Raw genomic sequence first — 22,297 nt, 5'->3', positions numbered from 1 at the left:
AGCACCTCCAGCGTCTCCCCGTTTTCTCTCCAGTGGACGCGCAAGGCCCCCTACAGCTAGGGGAGGCAAGTGGATGGGCCTCATCTGCATATGTGGGCTCTAGAGGAAGAGTGCACCCTGGGAGACAAGGGGACACTTGGAGCGGGAAGTGCTCACGGGGGAGAAGTGCCTACAAGAGGCAGGAAGGGAGGGAGGCCACATCATGCCTCTCCATAGCCAGGCCTCTGGATGATGGGGCAGAAGCGGCCGTCACCCTAAGCTTCCTAGAAGTCCCAGCTGGGCCCCATGCTACCTAATATCTCGCCTGATCGAGCCTGGTCGAGCACTGGTCGAGCCTTCAGCCAAGGGACACAGGAGCCAAGGGGTCTGGCCTCGAGCCTTCAACCGAGGGACCCAGGAGCCCAGGGTCTGGCCTCAGTGCTTCCCAAGTCGGCCTTCAGCTGAAGCCTGCCTGGGCTGGGAGCCTCAGCTGCTGTTCCTGGGTGTGCTTCTTTCCTGCATGTGAAGGCCACCAGCGGCGAAGGTTGCCCTCCGCCTTCCAAGGAGTCGAGGGGATAGAAGCAGGAAAATTGTGTGTGTGTTTATTTCTTCTTTTTTAGAGATTCTTTCTATTTTTGTAAGGAACTGACGCCTGGGTGAGTGCTAGTGTGGCTTGAGGTGAATTTACGGGCAGCTTCTTTGCAAACTTTTGCCAAACCAACTTGGAGCAGCACTGGGGTAGAGAGTCAGCCTTCCGCTGATGCCTGCCTAGGCGTGGCTGGGCTGGGGGCCTCAGCTGCTGTTACTGGGCCTGCTTCTTTCCTGGTCTTGTAGGCCGCCAGCCAGAGAAGGTAAGGGCTTCAACCAACATCGCCCTCTGCCTTCCAAAGAGTCGAGGAGACCGCAGCAGGAAAATTGTGTGTGTGTTTATTTCTTCTTTTTTAGAGGTGCTTTCTATTTTTGTAAGGAACCGACGCCTGGGTGAGTGCTAGTGTGGCGTGAGTTAAATTTACAGGCATCTTCTTTGCAAACTTTTGCCAAACCAATTTGGGGCAGCAGTGGGGTAGAGAGTCAGCCTTAAGCTGATGCCTGCCTAGGCGTGGCTGGGCTGGGGGCCTCAGCTGCTGTTACTGGGCCTGCTTCTTTCCTGGTCTTGTAGGCCGCCAGCCAGAGAAGGTAAGGGCTTCAACCAACATCGCCCTCTGCCTTCCAAAGAGTCGAGGAGACCGCAGCAGGAAAATTGTGTGTGTGTTTATTTCTTCTTTTTTTAGAGGTGCTTTCTATTTTTGTAAGGAACCGACGCCTGGGTGAGTGCTAGTGTGGCGTGAGTTACATTTACAGGCATCTTCTTTGCAAAATTTTGCCAAACCAACTTGGACCAGCACTGGGGTAGAGAGTCAGCCTTCAGCTGATGGCTGCCTGGGCTGGGCTGGGCTGGTCTGGGGGCCTCAGCTGCTGTTACTGGGCATGCTTCTTTCCTGGACTTGTAGGCCACCAGCCGGAGAAGGTAAGGGCCTCAACCAACATCGCCCTCTGCCTTTCAAAGAGTCGAGGAGACCCCAGCAGGAAAATTGTGTGTGTGTTTATTTCTTCTTTTTTAGAGGTGCTTTCTATTTTTGTAAGGAACCGACGCCTGGGTGAGTGCTAGTGTGGCGTGAGTTAAATTTACAGGCATCTTCTTTGCAAACTTTTGCCAAACCAATTTGGGGCAGCAGTGGGGTAGAGAGTCAGCCTTAAGCTGATGCCTGCCTGGGCTGGGCTGGGCTGGGGGCCTCAGCTGCTGTTACTGGGCCTGCTTCTTTCCTGGACTTGTAGGCCGCCAGCCCGAGAAGGTAAGGCCTCAACCAACATCGCCCTCTGCCTTCCAAAGAGTCGAGGAGACCCCAGCAGGAAAATTGTGTGTGTGTTTATTTCCATCTTTCTTTCCGAGTTTTTTTTTAAAGTTTTGTAAGGAACGGATGCTTGGGTGAGTGAGTGCAAGTGTGGCTTGGCCTGAATTTACAGACACTTTCTTTGCAAACATGAGTAGGCAAGTGGGTATTTCAAAAGTGGGTGCATGGAGCCGCTCGTTGCTTTTCCAAGCTGGCAGCTGTGGCTCCTGAGCTTGAGGCAAAAAGAAGGGCAGAAGCACACTGCAGAGGACAGCGTTCAGCCTTGCAAGAGGGCAGTGGACGTCGGAGGAGCCGACACAGCACAAGAGGCTCGGAATCGGCGCACTCTTCGCCTACGGCCATACCACCCTGAATGCGCCCGATCTCGTCCGATCTCGGAAGCTAAGCAGGGTCGGGCCTGGTTAGTACTTGGATGGGAGACCGCCTGGGAATACCAGGTGCTGTAGGCATTTTGCTACTCTGTGCCCGATAGGCGGCGTTCGTCTTCCCCGTCTTGAACTACATTTTTCCTCCATTCCGCTTTTAATTTTAACAAACACGGCGCGTGAAAAAGGCACAGGGGCAGACAGCAGCCCTCGCTCCAATGCAGAGCCCCGTCAGAGGCGGACACGTTGTCGCCAAACTAACTTGGAGCAGCAGGAGACTGAAGCCAGGGCAGCAGCTCGCCGCCTCGGGTGGGTGGATGCAGCCAGAAAGGGCCACTCGTGTCCCTGGCAAAGCACCTCCAGCGTCTCCCCGTTTTCTCTCCAGTGGACGCGCAAGGCCCCCTACAGCTAGGGGAGGCAAGTGGATGGGCCTCATCTGCATATGTGGGCTCTAGAGGAAGAGTGCACCCTGGGAGACAAGGGGACACTTGGAGCGGGAAGTGCTCACGGGGGAGAAGTGCCTACAAGAGGCAGGAAGGGAGGGAGGCCACATCATGCCTCTCCATAGCCAGGCCTCTGGATGATGGGGCAGAAGCGGCCGTCACCCTAAGCTTCCTAGAAGTCCCAGCTGGGCCCCATGCTACCTAATATCTCGCCTGATCGAGCCTGGTCGAGCACTGGTCGAGCCTTCAGCCAAGGGACACAGGAGCCAAGGGGTCTGGCCTCGAGCCTTCAACCGAGGGACCCAGGAGCCCAGGGTCTGGCCTCAGTGCTTCCCAAGTCGGCCTTCAGCTGAAGCCTGCCTGGGCTGGGAGCCTCAGCTGCTGTTCCTGGGTGTGCTTCTTTCCTGCATGTGAAGGCCACCAGCGGCGAAGGTTGCCCTCCGCCTTCCAAGGAGTCGAGGGGATAGAAGCAGGAAAATTGTGTGTGTGTTTATTTCTTCTTTTTTAGAGATTCTTTCTATTTTTGTAAGGAACTGACGCCTGGGTGAGTGCTAGTGTGGCTTGAGGTGAATTTACGGGCAGCTTCTTTGCAAACTTTTGCCAAACCAACTTGGAGCAGCACTGGGGTAGAGAGTCAGCCTTCCGCTGATGCCTGCCTAGGCGTGGCTGGGCTGGGGGCCTCAGCTGCTGTTACTGGGCCTGCTTCTTTCCTGGTCTTGTAGGCCGCCAGCCAGAGAAGGTAAGGGCTTCAACCAACATCGCCCTCTGCCTTCCAAAGAGTCGAGGAGACCGCAGCAGGAAAATTGTGTGTGTGTTTATTTCTTCTTTTTTAGAGGTGCTTTCTATTTTTGTAAGGAACCGACGCCTGGGTGAGTGCTAGTGTGGCGTGAGTTAAATTTACAGGCATCTTCTTTGCAAACTTTTGCCAAACCAATTTGGGGCAGCAGTGGGGTAGAGAGTCAGCCTTAAGCTGATGCCTGCCTAGGCGTGGCTGGGCTGGGGGCCTCAGCTGCTGTTACTGGGCCTGCTTCTTTCCTGGTCTTGTAGGCCGCCAGCCAGAGAAGGTAAGGGCTTCAACCAACATCGCCCTCTGCCTTCCAAAGAGTCGAGGAGACCGCAGCAGGAAAATTGTGTGTGTGTTTATTTCTTCTTTTTTTAGAGGTGCTTTCTATTTTTTTAAGGAACCGACGCCTGGGCGAGTGCTAGTGTGGCGTGAGTTACATTTACAGGCATCTTCCTTGCAAAATTTTGCCAAACCAACTTGGACCAGCACTGGGGTAGAGAGTCAGCCTTCAGCTGATGGCTGCCTGGGCTGGGCTGGGCTGGTCTGGGGGCCTCAGCTGCTGTTACTGGGCATGCTTCTTTCCTGGACTTGTAGGCCACCAGCCGGAGAAGGTAAGGGCCTCAACCAACATCGCCCTCTGCCTTTCAAAGAGTCGAGGAGACCCCAGCAGGAAAATTGTGTGTGTGTTTATTTCTTCTTTTTTAGAGGTGCTTTCTATTTTTGTAAGGAACCGACGCCTGGGTGAGTGCTAGTGTGGCGTGAGTTAAATTTACAGGCATCTTCTTTGCAAACTTTTGCCAAACCAATTTGGGGCAGCAGTGGGGTAGAGAGTCAGCCTTAAGCTGATGCCTGCCTGGGCTGGGCTGGGCTGGGGGCCTCAGCTGCTGTTACTGGGCCTGCTTCTTTCCTGGACTTGTAGGCCGCCAGCCCGAGAAGGTAAGGCCTCAACCAACATCGCCCTCTGCCTTCCAAAGAGTCGAGGAGACCCCAGCAGGAAAATTGTGTGTGTGTTTATTTCCATCTTTCTTTCCGAGTTTTTTTTTAAAGTTTTGTAAGGAACGGATGCTTGGGTGAGTGAGTGCAAGTGTGGCTTGGCCTGAATTTACAGACACTTTCTTTGCAAACATGAGTAGGCAAGTGGGTATTTCAAAAGTGGGTGCATGGAGCCGCTCGTTGCTTTTCCAAGCTGGCAGCTGTGGCTCCTGAGCTTGAGGCAAAAAGAAGGGCAGAAGCACACTGCAGAGGACAGCGTTCAGCCTTGCAAGAGGGCAGTGGACGTCGGAGGAGCCGACACAGCACAAGAGGCTCGGAATCGGCGCACTCTTCGCCTACGGCCATACCACCCTGAATGCGCCCGATCTCGTCCGATCTCGGAAGCTAAGCAGGGTCGGGCCTGGTTAGTACTTGGATGGGAGACCGCCTGGGAATACCAGGTGCTGTAGGCATTTTGCTACTCTGTGCCCGATAGGCGGCGTTCGTCTTCCCCGTCTTGAACTACATTTTTCCTCCATTCCGCTTTTAATTTTAACAAACACGGCGCGTGAAAAAGGCACAGGGGCAGACAGCAGCCCTCGCTCCAATGCAGAGCCCCGTCAGAGGCGGACACGTTGTCGCCAAACTAACTTGGAGCAGCAGGAGACTGAAGCCAGGGCAGCAGCTCGCCGCCTCGGGTGGGTGGATGCAGCCAGAAAGGGCCACTCGTGTCCCTGGCAAAGCACCTCCAGCGTCTCCCCGTTTTCTCTCCAGTGGACGCGCAAGGCCCCCTACAGCTAGGGGAGGCAAGTGGATGGGCCTCATCTGCATATGTGGGCTCTAGAGGAAGAGTGCACCCTGGGAGACAAGGGGACACTTGGAGCGGGAAGTGCTCACGGGGGAGAAGTGCCTACAAGAGGCAGGAAGGGAGGGAGGCCACATCATGCCTCTCCATAGCCAGGCCTCTGGATGATGGGGCAGAAGCGGCCGTCACCCTAAGCTTCCTAGAAGTCCCAGCTGGGCCCCATGCTACCTAATATCTCGCCTGATCGAGCCTGGTCGAGCACTGGTCGAGCCTTCAGCCAAGGGACACAGGAGCCAAGGGGTCTGGCCTCGAGCCTTCAACCGAGGGACCCAGGAGCCCAGGGTCTGGCCTCAGTGCTTCCCAAGTCGGCCTTCAGCTGAAGCCTGCCTGGGCTGGGAGCCTCAGCTGCTGTTCCTGGGTGTGCTTCTTTCCTGCATGTGAAGGCCACCAGCGGCGAAGGTTGCCCTCCGCCTTCCAAGGAGTCGAGGGGATAGAAGCAGGAAAATTGTGTGTGTGTTTATTTCTTCTTTTTTAGAGATTCTTTCTATTTTTGTAAGGAACTGACGCCTGGGTGAGTGCTAGTGTGGCTTGAGGTGAATTTACGGGCAGCTTCTTTGCAAACTTTTGCCAAACCAACTTGGAGCAGCACTGGGGTAGAGAGTCAGCCTTCCGCTGATGCCTGCCTAGGCGTGGCTGGGCTGGGGGCCTCAGCTGCTGTTACTGGGCCTGCTTCTTTCCTGGTCTTGTAGGCCGCCAGCCAGAGAAGGTAAGGGCTTCAACCAACATCGCCCTCTGCCTTCCAAAGAGTCGAGGAGACCGCAGCAGGAAAATTGTGTGTGTGTTTATTTCTTCTTTTTTAGAGGTGCTTTCTATTTTTGTAAGGAACCGACGCCTGGGTGAGTGCTAGTGTGGCGTGAGTTAAATTTACAGGCCTCTTCTTTGCAAACTTTTGCCAAACCAATTTGGGGCAGCAGTGGGGTAGAGAGTCAGCCTTAAGCTGATGCCTGCCTAGGCGTGGCTGGGCTGGGGGCCTCAGCTGCTGTTACTGGGCCTGCTTCTTTCCTGGTCTTGTAGGCCGCCAGCCAGAGAAGGTAAGGGCTTCAACCAACATCGCCCTCTGCCTTCCAAAGAGTCGAGGAGACCGCAGCAGGAAAATTGTGTGTGTGTTTATTTCTTCTTTTTTTAGAGGTGCTTTCTATTTTTGTAAGGAACCGACGCCTGGGTGAGTGCTAGTGTGGCGTGAGTTACATTTACAGGCATCTTCTTTGCAAAATTTTGCCAAACCAACTTGGACCAGCACTGGGGTAGAGAGTCAGCCTTCAGCTGATGGCTGCCTGGGCTGGGCTGGGCTGGTCTGGGGGCCTCAGCTGCTGTTACTGGGCATGCTTCTTTCCTGGACTTGTAGGCCACCAGCCGGAGAAGGTAAGGGCCTCAACCAACATCGCCCTCTGCCTTTCAAAGAGTCGAGGAGACCCCAGCAGGAAAATTGTGTGTGTGTTTATTTCTTCTTTTTTAGAGGTGCTTTCTATTTTTGTAAGGAACCGACGCCTGGGTGAGTGCTAGTGTGGCGTGAGTTAAATTTACAGGCATCTTCTTTGCAAACTTTTGCCAAACCAATTTGGGGCAGCAGTGGGGTAGAGAGTCAGCCTTAAGCTGATGCCTGCCTGGGCTGGGCTGGGCTGGGGGCCTCAGCTGCTGTTACTGGGCCTGCTTCTTTCCTGGACTTGTAGGCCGCCAGCCCGAGAAGGTAAGGCCTCAACCAACATCGCCCTCTGCCTTCCAAAGAGTCGAGGAGACCCCAGCAGGAAAATTGTGTGTGTGTTTATTTCCATCTTTCTTTCCGAGTTTTTTTTTAAAGTTTTGTAAGGAACGGATGCTTGGGTGAGTGAGTGCAAGTGTGGCTTGGCCTGAATTTACAGACACTTTCTTTGCAAACATGAGTAGGCAAGTGGGTATTTCAAAAGTGGGTGCATGGAGCCGCTCGTTGCTTTTCCAAGCTGGCAGCTGTTGGTCCTGAGCTTGAGGCAAAAAGAAGGGCAGAAGCACACTGCAGAGGACAGCGTTCAGCCTTGCAAGAGGGCAGTGGACGTCGGAGGAGCCGACACAGCACAAGAGGCTCGGAATCGGCGCACTCTTCGCCTACGGCCATACCACCCTGAATGCGCCCGATCTCGTCCGATCTCGGAAGCTAAGCAGGGTCGGGCCTGGTTAGTACTTGGATGGGAGACCGCCTGGGAATACCAGGTGCTGTAGGCATTTTGCTACTCTGTGCCCGATAGGCGGCGTTCGTCTTCCCCGTCTTGAACTACATTTTTCCTCCATTCCGCTTTTAATTTTAACAAACACGGCGCGTGAAAAAGGCACAGGGGCAGACAGCAGCCCTCGCTCCAATGCAGAGCCCCGTCAGAGGCGGACACGTTGTCGCCAAACTAACTTGGAGCAGCAGGAGACTGAAGCCAGGGCAGCAGCTCGCCGCCTCGGGTGGGTGGATGCAGCCAGAAAGGGCCACTCGTGTCCCTGGCAAAGCACCTCCAGCGTCTCCCCGTTTTCTCTCCAGTGGACGCGCAAGGCCCCCTACAGCTAGGGGAGGCAAGTGGATGGGCCTCATCTGCATATGTGGGCTCTAGAGGAAGAGTGCACCCTGGGAGACAAGGGGACACTTGGAGCGGGAAGTGCTCACGGGGGAGAAGTGCCTACAAGAGGCAGGAAGGGAGGGAGGCCACATCATGCCTCTCCATAGCCAGGCCTCTGGATGATGGGGCAGAAGCGGCCGTCACCCTAAGCTTCCTAGAAGTCCCAGCTGGGCCCCATGCTACCTAATATCTCGCCTGATCGAGCCTGGTCGAGCACTGGTCGAGCCTTCAGCCAAGGGACACAGGAGCCAAGGGGTCTGGCCTCGAGCCTTCAACCGAGGGACCCAGGAGCCCAGGGTCTGGCCTCAGTGCTTCCCAAGTCGGCCTTCAGCTGAAGCCTGCCTGGGCTGGGAGCCTCAGCTGCTGTTCCTGGGTGTGCTTCTTTCCTGCATGTGAAGGCCACCAGCGGCGAAGGTTGCCCTCCGCCTTCCAAGGAGTCGAGGGGATAGAAGCAGGAAAATTGTGTGTGTGTTTATTTCTTCTTTTTTAGAGATTCTTTCTATTTTTGTAAGGAACTGACGCCTGGGTGAGTGCTAGTGTGGCTTGAGGTGAATTTACGGGCAGCTTCTTTGCAAACTTTTGCCAAACCAACTTGGAGCAGCACTGGGGTAGAGAGTCAGCCTTCCGCTGATGCCTGCCTAGGCGTGGCTGGGCTGGGGGCCTCAGCTGCTGTTACTGGGCCTGCTTCTTTCCTGGTCTTGTAGGCCGCCAGCCAGAGAAGGTAAGGGCTTCAACCAACATCGCCCTCTGCCTTCCAAAGAGTCGAGGAGACCGCAGCAGGAAAATTGTGTGTGTGTTTATTTCTTCTTTTTTAGAGGTGCTTTCTATTTTTGTAAGGAACCGACGCCTGGGTGAGTGCTAGTGTGGCGTGAGTTAAATTTACAGGCATCTTCTTTGCAAACTTTTGCCAAACCAATTTGGGGCAGCAGTGGGGTAGAGAGTCAGCCTTAAGCTGATGCCTGCCTAGGCGTGGCTGGGCTGGGGGCCTCAGCTGCTGTTACTGGGCCTGCTTCTTTCCTGGTCTTGTAGGCCGCCAGCCAGAGAAGGTAAGGGCTTCAACCAACATCGCCCTCTGCCTTCCAAAGAGTCGAGGAGACCGCAGCAGGAAAATTGTGTGTGTGTTTATTTCTTCTTTTTTTAGAGGTGCTTTCTATTTTTGTAAGGAACCGACGCCTTGGTGAGTGCTAGTGTGGCGTGAGTTACATTTACAGGCATCTTCTTTGCAAAATTTTGCCAAACCAACTTGGACCAGCACTGGGGTAGAGAGTCAGCCTTCAGCTGATGGCTGCCTGGGCTGGGCTGGGCTGGTCTGGGGGCCTCAGCTGCTGTTACTGGGCATGCTTCTTTCCTGGACTTGTAGGCCACCAGCCGGAGAAGGTAAGGGCCTCAACCAACATCGCCCTCTGCCTTTCAAAGAGTCGAGGAGACCCCAGCAGGAAAATTGTGTGTGTGTTTATTTCTTCTTTTTTAGAGGTGCTTTCTATTTTTGAAGGAACCGACGCCTGGGTGAGTGCTAGTGTGGCGTGAGTTAAATTTACAGGCATCTTCTTTGCAAACTTTTGCCAAACCAATTTGGGGCAGCAGTGGGGTAGAGAGTCAGCCTTAAGCTGATGCCTGCCTGGGCTGGGCTGGGCTGGGGGCCTCAGCTGCTGTTACTGGGCCTGCTTCTTTCCTGGACTTGTAGGCCGCCAGCCCGAGAAGGTAAGGCCTCAACCAACATCGCCCTCTGCCTTCCAAAGAGTCGAGGAGACCCCAGCAGGAAAATTGTGTGTGTGTTTATTTCCATCTTTCTTTCCGAGTTTTTTTTTAAAGTTTTGTAAGGAACGGATGCTTGGGTGAGTGAGTGCAAGTGTGGCTTGGCCTGAATTTACAGACACTTTCTTTGCAAACATGAGTAGGCAAGTGGGTATTTCAAAAGTGGGTGCATGGAGCCGCTCGTTGCTTTTCCAAGCTGGCAGCTGTGGCTCCTGAGCTTGAGGCAAAAAGAAGGGCAGAAGCACACTGCAGAGGACAGCGTTCAGCCTTGCAAGAGGGCAGTGGACGTCGGAGGAGCCGACACAGCACAAGAGGCTCGGAATCGGCGCACTCTTCGCCTACGGCCATACCACCCTGAATGCGCCCGATCTCGTCCGATCTCGGAAGCTAAGCAGGGTCGGGCCTGGTTAGTACTTGGATGGGAGACCGCCTGGGAATACCAGGTGCTGTAGGCATTTTGCTACTCTGTGCCCGATAGGCGGCGTTCGTCTTCCCCGTCTTGAACTACATTTTTCCTCCATTCCGCTTTTAATTTTAACAAACACGGCGCGTGAAAAAGGCACAGGGGCAGACAGCAGCCCTCGCTCCAATGCAGAGCCCCGTCAGAGGCGGACACGTTGTCGCCAAACTAACTTGGAGCAGCAGGAGACTGAAGCCAGGGCAGCAGCTCGCCGCCTCGGGTGGGTGGATGCAGCCAGAAAGGGCCACTCGTGTCCCTGGCAAAGCACCTCCAGCGTCTCCCCGTTTTCTCTCCAGTGGACGCGCAAGGCCCCCTACAGCTAGGGGAGGCAAGTGGATGGGCCTCATCTGCATATGTGGGCTCTAGAGGAAGAGTGCACCCTGGGAGACAAGGGGACACTTGGAGCGGGAAGTGCTCACGGGGGAGAAGTGCCTACAAGAGGCAGGAAGGGAGGGAGGCCACATCATGCCTCTCCATAGCCAGGCCTCTGGATGATGGGGCAGAAGCGGCCGTCACCCTAAGCTTCCTAGAAGTCCCAGCTGGGCCCCATGCTACCTAATATCTCGCCTGATCGAGCCTGGTCGAGCACTGGTCGAGCCTTCAGCCAAGGGACACAGGAGCCAAGGGGTCTGGCCTCGAGCCTTCAACCGAGGGACCCAGGAGCCCAGGGTCTGGCCTCAGTGCTTCCCAAGTCGGCCTTCAGCTGAAGCCTGCCTGGGCTGGGAGCCTCAGCTGCTGTTCCTGGGTGTGCTTCTTTCCTGCATGTGAAGGCCACCAGCGGCGAAGGTTGCCCTCCGCCTTCCAAGGAGTCGAGGGGATAGAAGCAGGAAAATTGTGTGTGTGTTTATTTCTTCTTTTTTAGAGATTCTTTCTATTTTTGTAAGGAACTGACGCCTGGGTGAGTGCTAGTGTGGCTTGAGGTGAATTTACGGGCAGCTTCTTTGCAAACTTTTGCCAAACCAACTTGGAGCAGCACTGGGGTAGAGAGTCAGCCTTCCGCTGATGCCTGCCTAGGCGTGGCTGGGCTGGGGGCCTCAGCTGCTGTTACTGGGCCTGCTTCTTTCCTGGTCTTGTAGGCCGCCAGCCAGAGAAGGTAAGGGCTTCAACCAACATCGCCCTCTGCCTTCCAAAGAGTCGAGGAGACCGCAGCAGGAAAATTGTGTGTGTGTTTATTTCTTCTTTTTTAGAGGTGCTTTCTATTTTTGTAAGGAACCGACGCCTGGGTGAGTGCTAGTGTGGCGTGAGTTAAATTTACAGGCATCTTCTTTGCAAACTTTTGCCAAACCAATTTGGGGCAGCAGTGGGGTAGAGAGTCAGCCTTAAGCTGATGCCTGCCTAGGCGTGGCTGGGCTGGGGGCCTCAGCTGCTGTTACTGGGCCTGCTTCTTTCCTGGTCTTGTAGGCCGCCAGCCAGAGAAGGTAAGGGCTTCAACCAACATCGCCCTCTGCCTTCCAAAGAGTCGAGGAGACCGCAGCAGGAAAATTGTGTGTGTGTTTATTTCTTCTTTTTTTAGAGGTGCTTTCTATTTTTGTAAGGAACCGACGCCTGGGTGAGTGCTAGTGTGGCGTGAGTTACATTTACAGGCATCTTCTTTGCAAAATTTTGCCAAACCAACTTGGACCAGCACTGGGGTAGAGAGTCAGCCTTCAGCTGATGGCTGCCTGGGCTGGGCTGGGCTGGTCTGGGGGCCTCAGCTGCTGTTACTGGGCATGCTTCTTTCCTGGACTTGTAGGCCACCAGCCGGAGAAGGTAAGGGCCTCAACCAACATCGCCCTCTGCCTTTCAAAGAGTCGAGGAGACCCCAGCAGGAAAATTGTGTGTGTGTTTATTTCTTCTTTTTTAGAGGTGCTTTCTATTTTTGTAAGGAACCGACGCCTGGGTGAGTGCTAGTGTGGCGTGAGTTAAATTTACAGGCATCTTCTTTGCAAACTTTTGCCAAACCAATTTGGGGCAGCAGTGGGGTAGAGAGTCAGCCTTAAGCTGATGCCTGCCTGGGCTGGGCTGGGCTGGGGGCCTCAGCTGCTGTTACTGGGCCTGCTTCTTTCCTGGACTTGTAGGCCGCCAGCCCGAGAAGGTAAGGCCTCAACCAACATCGCCCTCTGCCTTCCAAAGAGTCGAGGAGACCCCAGCAGGAAAATTGTGTGTGTGTTTATTTCCATCTTTCTTTCCGAGTTTTTTTTTAAAGTTTTGTAAGGAACGGATGCTTGGGTGAGTGAGTGCAAGTGTGGCTTGGCCTGAATTTACAGACACTTTCTTTGCAAACATGAGTAGGCAAGTGGGTATTTCAAAAGTGGGTGCATGGAGCCGCTCGTTGCTTTTCCAAGCTGGCAGCTGTGGCTCCTGAGCTTGAGGCAAAAAGAAGGGCAGAAGCACACTGCAGAGGACAGCGTTCAGCCTTGCAAGAGGGCAGTGGACGTCGGAGGAGCCGACACAGCACAAGAGGCTCGGAATCGGCGCACTCTTCGCCTACGGCCATACCACCCTGAATGCGCCCGATCTCGTCCGATCTCGGAAGCTAAGCAGGGTCGGGCCTGGTTAGTACTTGGATGGGAGACCGCCTGGGAATACCAGGTGCTGTAGGCATTTTGCTACTCTGTGCCCGATAGGCGGCGTTCGTCTTCCCCGTCTTGAACTACATTTTTCCTCCATTCCGCTTTTAATTTTAACAAACACGGCGCGTGAAAAAGGCACAGGGGCAGACAGCAGCCCTCGCTCCAATGCAGAGCCCCGTCAGAGGCGGACACGTTGTCGCCAAACTAACTTGGAGCAGCAGGAGACTGAAGCCAGGGCAGCAGCTCGCCGCCTCGGGTGGGTGGATGCAGCCAGAAAGGGCCACTCGTGTCCCTGGCAAAGCACCTCCAGCGTCTCCCCGTTTTCTCTCCAGTGGACGCGCAAGGCCCCCTACAGCTAGGGGAGGCAAGTGGATGGGCCTCATCTGCATATGTGGGCTCTAGAGGAAGAGTGCACCCTGGGAGACAAGGGGACACTTGGAGCGGGAAGTGCTCACGGGGGAGAAGTGCCTACAAGAGGCAGGAAGGGAGGGAGGCCACATCATGCCTCTCCATAGCCAGGCCTCTGGATGATGGGGCAGAAGCGGCCGTCACCCTAAGCTTCCTAGAAGTCCCAGCTGGGCCCCATGCTACCTAATATCTCGCCTGATCGAGCCTGGTCGAGCACTGGTCGAGCCTTCAGCCAAGGGACACAGGAGCCAAGGGGTCTGGCCTCGAGCCTTCAACCGAGGGACCCAGGAGCCCAGGGTCTGGCCTCAGTGCTTCCCAAGTCGGCCTTCAGCTGAAGCCTGCCTGGGCTGGGAGCCTCAGCTGCTGTTCCTGGGTGTGCTTCTTTCCTGCATGTGAAGGCCACCAGCGGCGAAGGTTGCCCTCCGCCTTCCAAGGAGTCGAGGGGATAGAAGCAGGAAAATTGTGTGTGTGTTTATTTCTTCTTTTTTAGAGATTCTTTCTATTTTTGTAAGGAACTGACGCCTGGGTGAGTGCTAGTGTGGCTTGAGGTGAATTTACGGGCAGCTTCTTTGCAAACTTTTGCCAAACCAACTTGGAGCAGCACTGGGGTAGAGAGTCAGCCTTCCGCTGATGCCTGCCTAGGCGTGGCTGGGCTGGGGGCCTCAGCTGCTGTTACTGGGCCTGCTTCTTTCCTGGTCTTGTAGGCCGCCAGCCAGAGAAGGTAAGGGCTTCAACCAACATCGCCCTCTGCCTTCCAAAGAGTCGAGGAGACCGCAGCAGGAAAATTGTGTGTGTGTTTATTTCTTCTTTTTTAGAGGTGCTTTCTATTTTTGTAAGGAACCGACGCCTGGGTGAGTGCTAGTGTGGCGTGAGTTAAATTTACAGGCATCTTCTTTGCAAACTTTTGCCAAACCAATTTGGGGCAGCAGTGGGGTAGAGAGTCAGCCTTAAGCTGATGCCTGCCTAGGCGTGGCTGGGCTGGGGGCCTCAGCTGCTGTTACTGGGCCTGCTTCTTTCCTGGTCTTGTAGGCCGCCAGCCAGAGAAGGTAAGGGCTTCAACCAACATCGCCCTCTGCCTTCCAAAGAGTCGAGGAGACCGCAGCAGGAAAATTGTGTGTGTGTTTATTTCTTCTTTTTTTAGAGGTGCTTTCTATTTTTGTAAGGAACCGACGCCTGGGTGAGTGCTAGTGTGGCGTGAGTTACATTTACAGGCATCTTCTTTGCAAAATTTTGCCAAACCAACTTGGACCAGCACTGGGGTAGAGAGTCAGCCTTCAGCTGATGGCTGCCTGGGCTGGGCTGGGCTGGTCTGGGGGCCTCAGCTGCTGTTACTGGGCATGCTTCTTTCCTGGACTTGTAGGCCACCAGCCGGAGAAGGTAAGGGCCTCAACCAACATCGCCCTCTGCCTTTCAAAGAGTCGAGGAGACCCCAGCAGGAAAATTGTGTGTGTGTTTATTTCTTCTTTTTTAGAGGTGCTTTCTATTTTTGTAAGGAACCGACGCCTGGGTGAGTGCTAGTGTGGCGTGAGTTAAATTTACAGGCATCTTCTTTGCAAACTTTTGCCAAACCAATTTGGGGCAGCAGTGGGGTAGAGAGTCAGCCTTAAGCTGATGCCTGCCTGGGCTGGGCTGGGCTGGGGGCCTCAGCTGCTGTTACTGGGCCTGCTTCTTTCCTGGACTTGTAGGCCGCCAGCCCGAGAAGGTAAGGCCTCAACCAACATCGCCCTCTGCCTTCCAAAGAGTCGAGGAGACCCCAGCAGGAAAATTGTGTGTGTGTTTATTTCCATCTTTCTTTCCGAGTTTTTTTTTAAAGTTTTGTAAGGAACGGATGCTTGGGTGAGTGAGTGCAAGTGTGGCTTGGCCTGAATTTACAGACACTTTCTTTGCAAACATGAGTAGGCAAGTGGGTATTTCAAAAGTGGGTGCATGGAGCCGCTCGTTGCTTTTCCAAGCTGGCAGCTGTGGCTCCTGAGCTTGAGGCAAAAAGAAGGGCAGAAGCACACTGCAGAGGACAGCGTTCAGCCTTGCAAGAGGGCAGTGGACGTCGGAGGAGCCGACACAGCACAAGAGGCTCGGAATCGGCGCACTCTTCGCCTACGGCCATACCACCCTGAATGCGCCCGATCTCGTCCGATCTCGGAAGCTAAGCAGGGTCGGGCCTGGTTAGTACTTGGATGGGAGACCGCCTGGGAATACCAGGTGCTGTAGGCATTTTGCTACTCTGTGCCCGATAGGCGGCGTTCGTCTTCCCCGTCTTGAACTACATTTTTCCTCCATTCCGCTTTTAATTTTAACAAACACGGCGCGTGAAAAAGGCACAGGGGCAGACAGCAGCCCTCGCTCCAATGCAGAGCCCCGTCAGAGGCGGACACGTTGTCGCCAAACTAACTTGGAGCAGCAGGAGACTGAAGCCAGGGCAGCAGCTCGCCGCCTCGGGTGGGTGGATGCAGCCAGAAAGGGCCACTCGTGTCCCTGGCAAAGCACCTCCAGCGTCTCCCCGTTTTCTCTCCAGTGGACGCGCAAGGCCCCCTACAGCTAGGGGAGGCAAGTGGATGGGCCTCATCTGCATATGTGGGCTCTAGAGGAAGAGTGCACCCTGGGAGACAAGGGGACACTTGGAGCGGGAAGTGCTCACGGGGGAGAAGTGCCTACAAGAGGCAGGAAGGGAGGGAGGCCACATCATGCCTCTCCATAGCCAGGCCTCTGGATGATGGGGCAGAAGCGGCCGTCACCCTAAGCTTCCTAGAAGTCCCAGCTGGGCCCCATGCTACCTAATATCTCGCCTGATCGAGCCTGGTCGAGCACTGGTCGAGCCTTCAGCCAAGGGACACAGGAGCCAAGGGGTCTGGCCTCGAGCCTTCAACCGAGGGACCCAGGAGCCCAGGGTCTGGCCTCAGTGCTTCCCAAGTCGGCCTTCAGCTGAAGCCTGCCTGGGCTGGGAGCCTCAGCTGCTGTTCCTGGGTGTGCTTCTTTCCTGCATGTGAAGGCCACCAGCGGCGAAGGTTGCCCTCCGCCTTCCAAGGAGTCGAGGGGATAGAAGCAGGAAAATTGTGTGTGTGTTTATTTCTTCTTTTTTAGAGATTCTTTCTATTTTTGTAAGGAACTGACGCCTGGGTGAGTGCTAGTGTGGCTTGAGGTGAATTTACGGGCAGCTTCTTTGCAAACTTTTGCCAAACCAACTTGGAGCAGCACTGGGGTAGAGAGTCAGCCTTCCGCTGATGCCTGCCTAGGCGTGGCTGGGCTGGGGGCCTCAGCTGCTGTTACTGGGCCTGCTTCTTTCCTGGTCTTGTAGGCCGCCAGCCAGAGAAGGTAAGGGCTTCAACCAACATCGCCCTCTGCCTTCCAAAGAGTCGAGGAGACCGCAGCAGGAAAATTGTGTGTGTGTTTATTTCTTCTTTTTTAGAGGTGCTTTCTATTTTTGTAAGGAACCGACGCCTGGGTGAGTGCTAGTGTGGCGTGAGTTAAATTTACAGGCATCTTCTTTGCAAACTTTTGCCAAACCAATTTGGGGCAGCAGTGGGGTAGAGAGTCAGCCTTAAGCTGATGCCTGCCTAGGCGTGGCTGGGCTGGGGGCCTCAGCTGCTGTTACTGGGCCTGCTTCTTTCCTGGTCTTGTAGGCCGCCAGCCAGAGAAGGTAAGGGCTTCAACCAACATCGCCCTCTGCCTTCCAAAGAGTCGAGGAGACCGCAGCAGGAAAATTGTGTGTGTGTTTATTTCTTCTTTTTTTAGAGGTGCTTTCTATTTTTTTAAGGAACCGACGCCTGGGCGAGTGCTAGTGTGGCGTGAGTTACATTTACAGGCATCTTCCTTGCAAAATTTTGCCAAACCAACTTGGACCAGCACTGGGGTAGAGAGTCAGCCTTCAGCTGATGGCTGCCTGGGCTGGGCTGGGCTGGTCTGGGGGCCTCAGCTGCTGTTACTGGGCATGCTTCTTTCCTGGACTTGTAGGCCACCAGCCGGAGAAGGTAAGGGCCTCAACCAACATCGCCCTCTGCCTTTCAAAGAGTCGAGGAGACCCCAGCAGGAAAATTGTGTGTGTGTTTATTTCTTCTTTTTTAGAGGTGCTTTCTATTTTTGTAAGGAACCGACGCCTGGGTGAGTGCTAGTGTGGCGTGAGTTAAATTTACAGGCATCTTCTTTGCAAACTTTTGCCAAACCAATTTGGGGCAGCAGTGGGGTAGAGAGTCAGCCTTAAGCTGATGCCTGCCTGGGCTGGGCTGGGCTGGGGGCCTCAGCTGCTGTTACTGGGCCTGCTTCTTTCCTGGACTTGTAGGCCGCCAGCCCGAGAAGGTAAGGCCTCAACCAACATCGCCCTCTGCCTTCCAAAGAGTCGAGGAGACCCCAGCAGGAAAATTGTGTGTGTGTTTATTTCCATCTTTCTTTCCGAGTTTTTTTTTAAAGTTTTGTAAGGAACGGATGCTTGGGTGAGTGAGTGCAAGTGTGGCTTGGCCTGAATTTACAGACACTTTCTTTGCAAACATGAGTAGGCAAGTGGGTATTTCAAAAGTGGGTGCATGGAGCCGCTCGTTGCTTTTCCAAGCTGGCAGCTGTGGCTCCTGAGCTTGAGGCAAAAAGAAGGGCAGAAGCACACTGCAGAGGACAGCGTTCAGCCTTGCAAGAGGGCAGTGGACGTCGGAGGAGCCGACACAGCACAAGAGGCTCGGAATCGGCGCACTCTTCGCCTACGGCCATACCACCCTGAATGCGCCCGATCTCGTCCGATCTCGGAAGCTAAGCAGGGTCGGGCCTGGTTAGTACTTGGATGGGAGACCGCCTGGGAATACCAGGTGCTGTAGGCATTTTGCTACTCTGTGCCCGATAGGCGGCGTTCGTCTTCCCCGTCTTGAACTACATTTTTCCTCCATTCCGCTTTTAATTTTAACAAACACGGCGCGTGAAAAAGGCACAGGGGCAGACAGCAGCCCTCGCTCCAATGCAGAGCCCCGTCAGAGGCGGACACGTTGTCGCCAAACTAACTTGGAGCAGCAGGAGACTGAAGCCAGGGCAGCAGCTCGCCGCCTCGGGTGGGTGGATGCAGCCAGAAAGGGCCACTCGTGTCCCTGGCAAAGCACCTCCAGCGTCTCCCCGTTTTCTCTCCAGTGGACGCGCAAGGCCCCCTACAGCTAGGGGAGGCAAGTGGATGGGCCTCATCTGCATATGTGGGCTCTAGAGGAAGAGTGCACCCTGGGAGACAAGGGGACACTTGGAGCGGGAAGTGCTCACGGGGGAGAAGTGCCTACAAGAGGCAGGAAGGGAGGGAGGCCACATCATGCCTCTCCATAGCCAGGCCTCTGGATGATGGGGCAGAAGCGGCCGTCACCCTAAGCTTCCTAGAAGTCCCAGCTGGGCCCCATGCTACCTAATATCTCGCCTGATCGAGCCTGGTCGAGCACTGGTCGAGCCTTCAGCCAAGGGACACAGGAGCCAAGGGGTCTGGCCTCGAGCCTTCAACCGAGGGACCCAGGAGCCCAGGGTCTGGCCTCAGTGCTTCCCAAGTCGGCCTTCAGCTGAAGCCTGCCTGGGCTGGGAGCCTCAGCTGCTGTTCCTGGGTGTGCTTCTTTCCTGCATGTGAAGGCCACCAGCGGCGAAGGTTGCCCTCCGCCTTCCAAGGAGTCGAGGGGATAGAAGCAGGAAAATTGTGTGTGTGTTTATTTCTTCTTTTTTAGAGATTCTTTCTATTTTTGTAAGGAACTGACGCCTGGGTGAGTGCTAGTGTGGCTTGAGGTGAATTTACGGGCAGCTTCTTTGCAAACTTTTGCCAAACCAACTTGGAGCAGCACTGGGGTAGAGAGTCAGCCTTCCGCTGATGCCTGCCTAGGCGTGGCTGGGCTGGGGGCCTCAGCTGCTGTTACTGGGCCTGCTTCTTTCCTGGTCTTGTAGGCCGCCAGCCAGAGAAGGTAAGGGCTTCAACCAACATCGCCCTCTGCCTTCCAAAGAGTCGAGGAGACCGCAGCAGGAAAATTGTGTGTGTGTTTATTTCTTCTTTTTTAGAGGTGCTTTCTATTTTTGTAAGGAACCGACGCCTGGGTGAGTGCTAGTGTGGCGTGAGTTAAATTTACAGGCATCTTCTTTGCAAACTTTTGCCAAACCAATTTGGGGCAGCAGTGGGGTAGAGAGTCAGCCTTAAGCTGATGCCTGCCTAGGCGTGGCTGGGCTGGGGGCCTCAGCTGCTGTTACTGGGCCTGCTTCTTTCCTGGTCTTGTAGGCCGCCAGCCAGAGAAGGTAAGGGCTTCAACCAACATCGCCCTCTGCCTTCCAAAGAGTCGAGGAGACCGCAGCAGGAAAATTGTGTGTGTGTTTATTTCTTCTTTTTTTAGAGGTGCTTTCTATTTTTGTAAGGAACCGACGCCTGGGTGAGTGCTAGTGTGGCGTGAGTTACATTTACAGGCATCTTCTTTGCAAAATTTTGCCAAACCAACTTGGACCAGCACTGGGGTAGAGAGTCAGCCTTCAGCTGATGGCTGCCTGGGCTGGGCTGGGCTGGTCTGGGGGCCTCAGCTGCTGTTACTGGGCATGCTTCTTTCCTGGACTTGTAGGCCACCAGCCGGAGAAGGTAAGGGCCTCAACCAACATCGCCCTCTGCCTTTCAAAGAGTCGAGGAGACCCCAGCAGGAAAATTGTGTGTGTGTTTATTTCTTCTTTTTTAGAGGTGCTTTCTATTTTTGTAAGGAACCGACGCCTGGGTGAGTGCTAGTGTGGCGTGAGTTAAATTTACAGGCATCTTCTTTGCAAACTTTTGCCAAACCAATTTGGGGCAGCAGTGGGGTAGAGAGTCAGCCTTAAGCTGATGCCTGCCTGGGCTGGGCTGGGCTGGGGGCCTCAGCTGCTGTTACTGGGCCTGCTTCTTTCCTGGACTTGTAGGCCGCCAGCCCGAGAAGGTAAGGCCTCAACCAACATCGCCCTCTGCCTTCCAAAGAGTCGAGGAGACCCCAGCAGGAAAATTGTGTGTGTGTTTATTTCCATCTTTCTTTCCGAGTTTTTTTTTAAAGTTTTGTAAGGAACGGATGCTTGGGTGAGTGAGTGCAAGTGTGGCTTGGCCTGAATTTACAGACACTTTCTTTGCAAACATGAGTAGGCAAGTGGGTATTTCAAAAGTGGGTGCATGGAGCCGCTCGTTGCTTTTCCAAGCTGGCAGCTGTGGCTCCTGAGCTTGAGGCAAAAAGAAGGGCAGAAGCACACTGCAGAGGACAGCGTTCAGCCTTGCAAGAGGGCAGTGGACGTCGGAGGAGCCGACACAGCACAAGAGGCTCGGAATCGGCGCACTCTTCGCCTACGGCCATACCACCCTGAATGCGCCCGATCTCGTCCGATCTCGGAAGCTAAGCAGGGTCGGGCCTGGTTAGTACTTGGATGGGAGACCGCCTGGGAATACCAGGTGCTGTAGGCATTTTGCTACTCTGTGCCCGATAGGCGGCGTTCGTCTTCCCCGTCTTGAACTACATTTTTCCTCCATTCCGCTTTTAATTTTAACAAACACGGCGCGTGAAAAAGGCACAGGGGCAGACAGCAGCCCTCGCTCCAATGCAGAGCCCCGTCAGAGGCGGACACGTTGTCGCCAAACTAACTTGGAGCAGCAGGAGACTGAAGCCAGGGCAGCAGCTCGCCGCCTCGGGTGGGTGGATGCAGCCAGAAAGGGCCACTCGTGTCCCTGGCAAAGCACCTCCAGCGTCTCCCCGTTTTCTCTCCAGTGGACGCGCAAGGCCCCCTACAGCTAGGGGAGGCAAGTGGATGGGCCTCATCTGCATATGTGGGCTCTAGAGGAAGAGTGCACCCTGGGAGACAAGGGGACACTTGGAGCGGGAAGTGCTCACGGGGGAGAAGTGCCTACAAGAGGCAGGAAGGGAGGGAGGCCACATCATGCCTCTCCATAGCCAGGCCTCTGGATGATGGGGCAGAAGCGGCCGTCACCCTAAGCTTCCTAGAAGTCCCAGCTGGGCCCCATGCTACCTAATATCTCGCCTGATCGAGCCTGGTCGAGCACTGGTCGAGCCTTCAGCCAAGGGACACAGGAGCCAAGGGGTCTGGCCTCGAGCCTTCAACCGAGGGACCCAGGAGCCCAGGGTCTGGCCTCAGTGCTTCCCAAGTCGGCCTTCAGCTGAAGCCTGCCTGGGCTGGGAGCCTCAGCTGCTGTTCCTGGGTGTGCTTCTTTCCTGCATGTGAAGGCCACCAGCGGCGAAGGTTGCCCTCCGCCTTCCAAGGAGTCGAGGGGATAGAAGCAGGAAAATTGTGTGTGTGTTTATTTCTTCTTTTTTAGAGATTCTTTCTATTTTTGTAAGGAACTGACGCCTGGGTGAGTGCTAGTGTGGCTTGAGGTGAATTTACGGGCAGCTTCTTTGCAAACTTTTGCCAAACCAACTTGGAGCAGCACTGGGGTAGAGAGTCAGCCTTCCGCTGATGCCTGCCTAGGCGTGGCTGGGCTGGGGGCCTCAGCTGCTGTTACTGGGCCTGCTTCTTTCCTGGTCTTGTAGGCCGCCAGCCAGAGAAGGTAAGGGCTTCAACCAACATCGCCCTCTGCCTTCCAAAGAGTCGAGGAGACCGCAGCAGGAAAATTGTGTGTGTGTTTATTTCTTCTTTTTTAGAGGTGCTTTCTATTTTTGTAAGGAACCGACGCCTGGGTGAGTGCTAGTGTGGCGTGAGTTAAATTTACAGGCATCTTCTTTGCAAACTTTTGCCAAACCAATTTGGGGCAGCAGTGGGGTAGAGAGTCAGCCTTAAGCTGATGCCTGCCTAGGCGTGGCTGGGCTGGGGGCCTCAGCTGCTGTTACTGGGCCTGCTTCTTTCCTGGTCTTGTAGGCCGCCAGCCAGAGAAGGTAAGGGCTTCAACCAACATCGCCCTCTGCCTTCCAAAGAGTCGAGGAGACCGCAGCAGGAAAATTGTGTGTGTGTTTATTTCTTCTTTTTTTAGAGGTGCTTTCTATTTTTGTAAGGAACCGACGCCTGGGTGAGTGCTAGTGTGGCGTGAGTTACATTTACAGGCATCTTCTTTGCAAAATTTTGCCAAACCAACTTGGACCAGCACTGGGGTAGAGAGTCAGCCTTCAGCTGATGGCTGCCTGGGCTGGGCTGGGCTGGTCTGGGGGCCTCAGCTGCTGTTACTGGGCATGCTTCTTTCCTGGACTTGTAGGCCACCAGCCGGAGAAGGTAAGGGCCTCAACCAACATCGCCCTCTGCCTTTCAAAGAGTCGAGGAGACCCCAGCAGGAAAATTGTGTGTGTGTTTATTTCTTCTTTTTTAGAGGTGCTTTCTATT

The 22,297-nt window shown here is 54.7% G+C and overlaps 8 non-coding genes across 8 annotated transcripts; all 8 read left to right on the top strand.

Annotated features, from left to right (window-relative positions):
* The first annotated feature begins 2,201 nt into the window (after positions 1-2,201).
* Positions 2,202-2,320, top strand: LOC138529036 (5S ribosomal RNA). Its single transcript, XR_011284397.1, has one exon. It is a non-coding gene; the product is annotated as a 5S ribosomal RNA (ribosomal RNA).
* A 2,469-nt stretch (positions 2,321-4,789) lies between these two features.
* LOC138529034 (5S ribosomal RNA) lies at positions 4,790-4,908 on the top strand. The gene has a single exon (XR_011284395.1). It is a non-coding gene; the product is annotated as a 5S ribosomal RNA (ribosomal RNA).
* Positions 4,909-7,377: 2,469 nt separating this feature from the next.
* LOC138529033 (5S ribosomal RNA) lies at positions 7,378-7,496 on the top strand. Its single transcript, XR_011284394.1, has one exon. It is a non-coding gene; the product is annotated as a 5S ribosomal RNA (ribosomal RNA).
* Positions 7,497-9,964: 2,468 nt separating this feature from the next.
* On the top strand, positions 9,965-10,083 carry LOC138529021 (5S ribosomal RNA). The gene has a single exon (XR_011284383.1). It is a non-coding gene; the product is annotated as a 5S ribosomal RNA (ribosomal RNA).
* A 2,469-nt stretch (positions 10,084-12,552) lies between these two features.
* On the top strand, positions 12,553-12,671 carry LOC138529009 (5S ribosomal RNA). Its single transcript, XR_011284373.1, has one exon. It is a non-coding gene; the product is annotated as a 5S ribosomal RNA (ribosomal RNA).
* A 2,469-nt stretch (positions 12,672-15,140) lies between these two features.
* On the top strand, positions 15,141-15,259 carry LOC138528997 (5S ribosomal RNA). Its single transcript, XR_011284362.1, has one exon. It is a non-coding gene; the product is annotated as a 5S ribosomal RNA (ribosomal RNA).
* Positions 15,260-17,728: 2,469 nt separating this feature from the next.
* Positions 17,729-17,847, top strand: LOC138528986 (5S ribosomal RNA). The gene has a single exon (XR_011284353.1). It is a non-coding gene; the product is annotated as a 5S ribosomal RNA (ribosomal RNA).
* Positions 17,848-20,316: 2,469 nt separating this feature from the next.
* On the top strand, positions 20,317-20,435 carry LOC138528974 (5S ribosomal RNA). Its single transcript, XR_011284344.1, has one exon. It is a non-coding gene; the product is annotated as a 5S ribosomal RNA (ribosomal RNA).
* The last annotated feature ends 1,862 nt before the right edge of the window (positions 20,436-22,297 follow it).

This window comes from Ambystoma mexicanum, chromosome 7q (assembly GCF_040938575.1).
Source record: "Ambystoma mexicanum isolate Mex_15411 chromosome 7q, UKY_AmexF1_1, whole genome shotgun sequence".
In the NCBI taxonomy this organism is placed as follows: Eukaryota; Metazoa; Chordata; class Amphibia; order Caudata; family Ambystomatidae; genus Ambystoma; species Ambystoma mexicanum.
This window is presented reverse-complemented; position numbering and strand designations above follow the sequence as displayed.